We start from the raw sequence: 5,947 nt of genomic DNA, 5'->3' as shown, positions 1-5,947 counted from the left end.
AAAAAAAAAAAGGAACCTACCTTATTTACTGGGAGAGAGAGAGAGAGAGAAAGAGGTAGAGTCAGAGACGGAGAGAAGGAATGAATGGTAGTATTTCAGAGGAATCTCTGGGGCTGTGTTAGTACAGAAGGGAGTGTTTCCCAGCCAAGCCTGGTGGTGGAGGGGTGAGGGTGGGGGCTGGAGAGAGACACGGAGGGAGGAGTGATTCAATTTACAAAGGAGGGTCTTCCTTCCTACCCCTTCCCCTGCTTGCACCTCCTTCACTCCCTCCCTTCTCTGTGCCTTCCTTCTCTCTCTCTGCCTGCCCNCCCCAAAGGACAGAGGCTCCTTCCCAGTCTCCTTTGTTGTGGGACACAAACAGGAAGGTGACCATCATATAACTGCATTTCGACATGTTCCATCTGGTCCGTTTCGTGGGCAGTTTCCCGGTGGAACCTCCCCGCCCGCCCTTCCCCGCCCTGGTCATCCTAAGCATTTTGTTCAGGGGTTACATTCAGAACGCCTCACATTTTTAGGAGCAAAGTAACATCTACGTAAAATGAGCTTTCTTTCTGACGTTCAGTTCCTTTCTCTTGCCTGGATAGGACTTGCACCCGATGGAACATCCATCCAGTAGGTTGGGCAATAGAGGGGGTTCCCCGAGAACCGTTCACGCCCGCGCTGGGGGTTGGGAGGCTTTCACCACGTCCGCAGTGAACACGCTGTTCCCTGCAAGTCTTGGGGAGCTTCTGTTTGTCATACGGGGGTGTTCCCTCCATTCCTGGTGTGCTGGGGCTTTATTCTGTAATCAGGAAGGACTGTTGGATCTTATCAAATTTTTTTTCTGTATCTGTTGAGATGATATGATTTTTCCCCTCTTTATGTTAATACCGTGGGGATCCAGGGGCACCTGGGGGCTCAGTCAGTTAAGCCTCTGACTTTGGCTCAGGTCATGATCTCACGGTTTGTGGGTTCAGCCCCCGCTNTTGTCATACGGGGGTGTTCCCTCCATTCCTGGTGTGCTGGGGCTTTATTCTGTAATCAGGAAGGACTGTTGGATCTTATCAAATTTTTTTTCTGTATCTGTTGAGATGATATGATTTTTCCCCTCTTTATGTTAATACCGTGGGGATCCAGGGGCACCTGGGGGCTCAGTCAGTTAAGCCTCTGACTTTGGCTCCGGTCATGATCTCACGGTTTGTGGGTTCAGCCCCCGCAGAGCTGTCAGCACAGAGCCTGGAGCCTGTTTCGGACTGTGTGTTCTTCTCTCTCTGCCCCTTCTCCCATTTGTGCTCTCTCTCTCTCATAAATAAATAGAACTAAAAAATTTTTAAAACACTGAGTTGCTAGATGCCTGTTTTTAATTTGATGGTAGGTTTTATATAAAATCAGTGTGATTTCCTCTATTAGTATTTGGAAGATTTCACCATTAAAGCCATCTGACCCTGGGAGTTTGTTTTTGTGGGAAATTTGTTTGAATACAGATTAAATTTGTTTTTGTGGGGAGTTTGTTTGATTATAGATTAAATTTCTTTGATAAAAGATTATTCAGATATTCCACCTTCTGTTTCACTTTTGGTCAGTTGAGTTTTCTTAGGATTTGGTCCATTTTGTTTATATTTTTTTATGCCATTTTATTGGCATAAGGTTTTTCAAATTATCATCTTTATTACTCTTTTCATAACTGCAGGAACTCTTCCCTCCTAATTTTGGTAATTTGTTTCTCCTCTCTTTGTTTCTTATCAGCAATGCCAGAGAACTACATACTACATTTTTATTAGTCTTTTCAGGACTAACTGTTAGCGTTGTTGATTTCTATTGTACACTTTTTCCTTTGGGTTTTGATCACCTCCTTCCTTCAATTTGGGTTTAATCTGTGTCTCTTTTTTCAAAATCCTTTAAATAAGTACTCAAATCATTGGTTTTCTGGATTTTCACTTTCCTTCCCTTCTTTCTCTTAGTGTATGCATTTAAAATTATACATTTCTCTCTAAGCAAAGCTTCCTTAATGTTATTCAATTCAAAATTCCGATCGTTTTTGTGATTCCTTCTTCGGCCCATGGATTATTTAGAAGTATATCTATTCATTTGTAAGTTTGGATTTCCTAACACATTGATTGCTGATTTACAGCCTAATTCCACTGTACTCAGAGAACTTACTTGAAATGACTTCAATCTGAAGTTGATGGAGGCTCACTTTATAAACCAACATGCAGCCAATTTTGGTAAGAAAAAAAATCCCATGTTCACTTGAAAAGTCTGTGTTTCCCATCAGTGTTGGGTTTAGGGTTTTCTGTGTCAATTATGTCATGTTTGTTCATGGCTCTTTAGACCTTCTATATTCTCACTAAGTTTTATCTACTCCTATCATCTGCTAAGAGAGGTTTTAGAGTCTCCCTCTGTGATCCTGGGTGCATCTATTCTTCTAATTTTGCCAGTTTTCATTTTTTGTAAAAACAAACAAACAAAAACATTCTAAACAGATTTAGAACTGTCATATTTTCCTGATGGGTTAATCCCTTTATCAATTTCAATGTCGCTCTTCATCTCTAGGAGTATTTCTTTTTTTCTTTTTCTTTTTCTTTTTTTTTTTTTTTTTTTTGAGAGAGAGGGGGCAGAGAGAAAATCCCAAAATCCCAAGCAGACTCTGCACTGTCAGCACACAGCCCAATGTGAGGTTCAAACCCATGAACTGTGAGATCATGATCTGAGTTGGATGCTTAACTGAGCAAGCCCCCCAAGCACCCCTGGGAACACATCTTGACTCAGAACCTGAGGTGTCTGGTGTCAGAATAATTAGACTAGCTTCCTTTAAGTTAGCAGCTCAAGGATATAATTTTATGATTTAAGTCTCATTATTTTTCTTTCAAATTAGATCTGTTTCTCTCTCTCTTATAGATCTCTTATGGAGGGAGGGGGACCTTAAAACTGTTCCCTTTGTGGTTTTAAACTATTTTGTGGCAGTGTTCCTAGAAGTGGTTTTCTTTATACTTATTCCCTTTGGGGTTCTCAGAACTTTTAAAATCTGTTGCTTGATGGTTATTTTTATCAGGATGCAAAATTCTTAGTTATTAACTCTTGAAATATGACCAGCTTCGTTTCTCTTGCTTCTCCTTCTTAAATTTTCATTTCACCTATGTCACAAATTTTCACTGGGTCTCTTAAGTCTCTTATGCTTTTTTCTGTTTTCTTTTTTTTTTTTTTCAAACTAATTAGTTTTGAGAGAGAAAGAGCAGAGCAGAGGCAGAGAGAGAGGGAGAGCAAGAATCCCGAGCAGAAAAACTCCACAGTGTCAGCCCAGAGCCTGCCGCGGGGCGCGGGGCTCAAACTCAGGAACCACAAGACCATGACCTGAGCAAAAATCAAGAGTCAGAGGCTTAACGGACTGAGCCACCCGAGAGCCCCTTTTCTATACTTTTCTATTCTTTTATCCATTGTGCTTCACTTAGAATAATTTCTCTTGATCCGTTTTCTAGCTCACTAGTCATGCTTTCTGTTCAGCCCAACCCCTGAACTCTTCATTTGAGTTACATATTTTCAATTCTAGAATGGCCATTTGACTATTCTTTTTAAACAAGTTGTAACTCTCTGGTGAAATCACTCATCTATTTTTGTGGACTTAATAATTACAAGCTTTTTTAAAGTGCTTATGGCCTATCTCTGGGCCACCTGGAGGCTCGCCCTTCTTGCCTGGTTTCCTCTTGGTTTTTGGCCATGCAGCCCTGACACTCGGGACTTACGTGTCATTTCCAGGGGAACAGGAATGTTTCCCACGCCTGCCTCAGTGTGTTGGGCCTCCTTGGTACCAACGGGCAGCACAAAGGGGCAAGGTGGACTGAACACTGGAGCGCCTGGGTGGCTCAGTTGGTTGTGCGTCTGACTTCGGCTCAGGTCATGATCTCGCGGTTTGTGGGTTCGAGCCCTGCATTGGGCTCTGTGCTGACAGCTCAGAGCCTGGAGCCTGCTTCGGATTCTGTGTCCCCCTCTCTCTGACCCTCCCCTGCTCACACTGTCTCTCTTTCTCTCAGAAATAAATAAAACGTTTAAAAATTAAAAAAAAAAAAAAGGTGGACTGAAGGCTTTGGATGCCCTTCAGAAGGACACCTTCGCAGGTACGGAAGCTGGGTCCACGCTTACCTGGGGTCTTCTTCATGGGGCGCAGATCCATGACGTACCTTCTTCCTTGCAATCATTTGTTTTCTAAAGACGAACATGGAGGAGAACAAGGAGAGGAAATCATTAAGGAAGCATGAAACGGATGGATATAGTGCTTGGAGTGCCTGAGGAGGGGGATGTAGTGACCTCCTTGGTCTCCTTGCTGTCCCTCGGTCCCCAGGCACTCTCCTCCTTTGTGGCCTGTGCACATTATTTTTGATAGCGAGAGAGACAGAGCATGAAAGGGGGAGGGGCAGAGAGAGAGGGAGACATAGAAGTCAGGATGTCAATATGGAAAAGAGCCAGCGAGAGAGTAGGATAACATTAATACCTTCCCAAGCACGCTCCATTATTCCTTCATTAAATAAACTTAAAGTTGTTTTTAACTTTTTACTGTGTACTCTTTATAGACTCACAAACTATTGCGAACATAGTACAGAGGGCTCCTGTGTAACCGCCATCCAGCTTCTCCCCATGGCGGCAACTTATATGACTGCAATCCTTTATCAAAACCAGTGAGTTCACACTGGCACAGTATCAGTAACTGGAATGTAGAAAATACTCAGATTTCACCAGGGTTTTTTTTGTGCACTCTTTTTTGTTTTAATTGTATTTTATGAAACACATCTATCTCACAGTCATAGGGAAGCTATCTTAAAATAATAAGGATATCGGGGCGCCTTGGTGGCTTAGTCGGCTGAGCATCCGACTTTCGCTTAGGTNTAAATAAAATAATAAGGATATCATTACCTTGCTTTATAAGTGAAAGAAGGGAGGGGGCGCCTGGGTGGCTCAGTTGGTTAAGCGTCCGACTTCGGCTCAGGTCATGATCTCACGGTTTGTGGGCTTGAGCCCCGCGTCGGGCTCTGTGCTGACAGCTCAGAGCCTGGAGCCTGTTTCAGATTCTGTGTCTCCCTCTCTCTCTGACCCTCCCTGCTCACGTTGTCTCTCTCTCTTTCAGAAATAAAATAAAACATTAAAAAAAAAAATAAGTGAAAGAAGGGAGATTCATACAGTTGCTACGGGTGCCAGTCTGAGAGCCACACAGTGACCCAAAACATGCGGATTCCAGTGAATCACAGCCTCTGCATCTCACGGGGAGGGTAGAAGTGGGACATGAGACTGATACTGGAAATGGAAAGGAAGGCACTACTTTATTTGTCCATTTCATCCCCGTAAATCATGATGGGCCCCAACTAAACAATCTGCTTGTTGAGTTGAAGTTGGTGGGTCCATGTGTGTATTAAGAATCAACACCTGGGAAGCTTGTTACAAACAAGGAGACTTAAGCTCAGCCTCAGATGTCCTGATTCCTTAGAAAGATCTGAGGTGGACTTCTAATTTTAAACAAAGGCTCAGAGGTCAACAAACATCTATAAAGGGCCAGGTAGTAGCTATTTTAGGCTTTGCAGGTCACACAATCTTAGTATGACTACTCAACTACTCTGCCAACAAGAAACCAACCATTGAGGATACAAAAATGAATGTGTGTGGCTAGGTGTCAATAAAACTTTATTTAAAAAGAAAACAGGCAGCAGTCCAGGTTTAGTTTGCCACTCTAGCTCAGTGTTTTCCACCCCATCTGAATTGCATCACCTGAGAAACCTTTTGAAAGAACAGATTTCGAGACCCCTCCCCTTGGTAGTCTCATGCCAAAAATGCAGGTGGAACAGAAATTTGTGTTTTGTTTTTTCAAGTTTCTGATGCTCAGGTTGTTTGGGGAACCACATCTTCTTTTTTTTTTTTTTTTTTTTTTTTTTTTTTTTAAATTTTTTTTTTTTTTTTTTTTTTTTTTTTTGGAGGGAGGGGAGAA

Source organism: Crocuta crocuta, unplaced genomic scaffold (genome assembly GCF_008692635.1).
Source record: "Crocuta crocuta isolate KB4526 unplaced genomic scaffold, BGI_CrCroc_1.0 scaffold142, whole genome shotgun sequence".
Classification (NCBI taxonomy): Eukaryota; Metazoa; Chordata; class Mammalia; order Carnivora; family Hyaenidae; genus Crocuta; species Crocuta crocuta.
The sequence above is the reverse complement of the archived record's forward strand: the minus strand, read 5'-3'. Positions refer to the sequence as shown.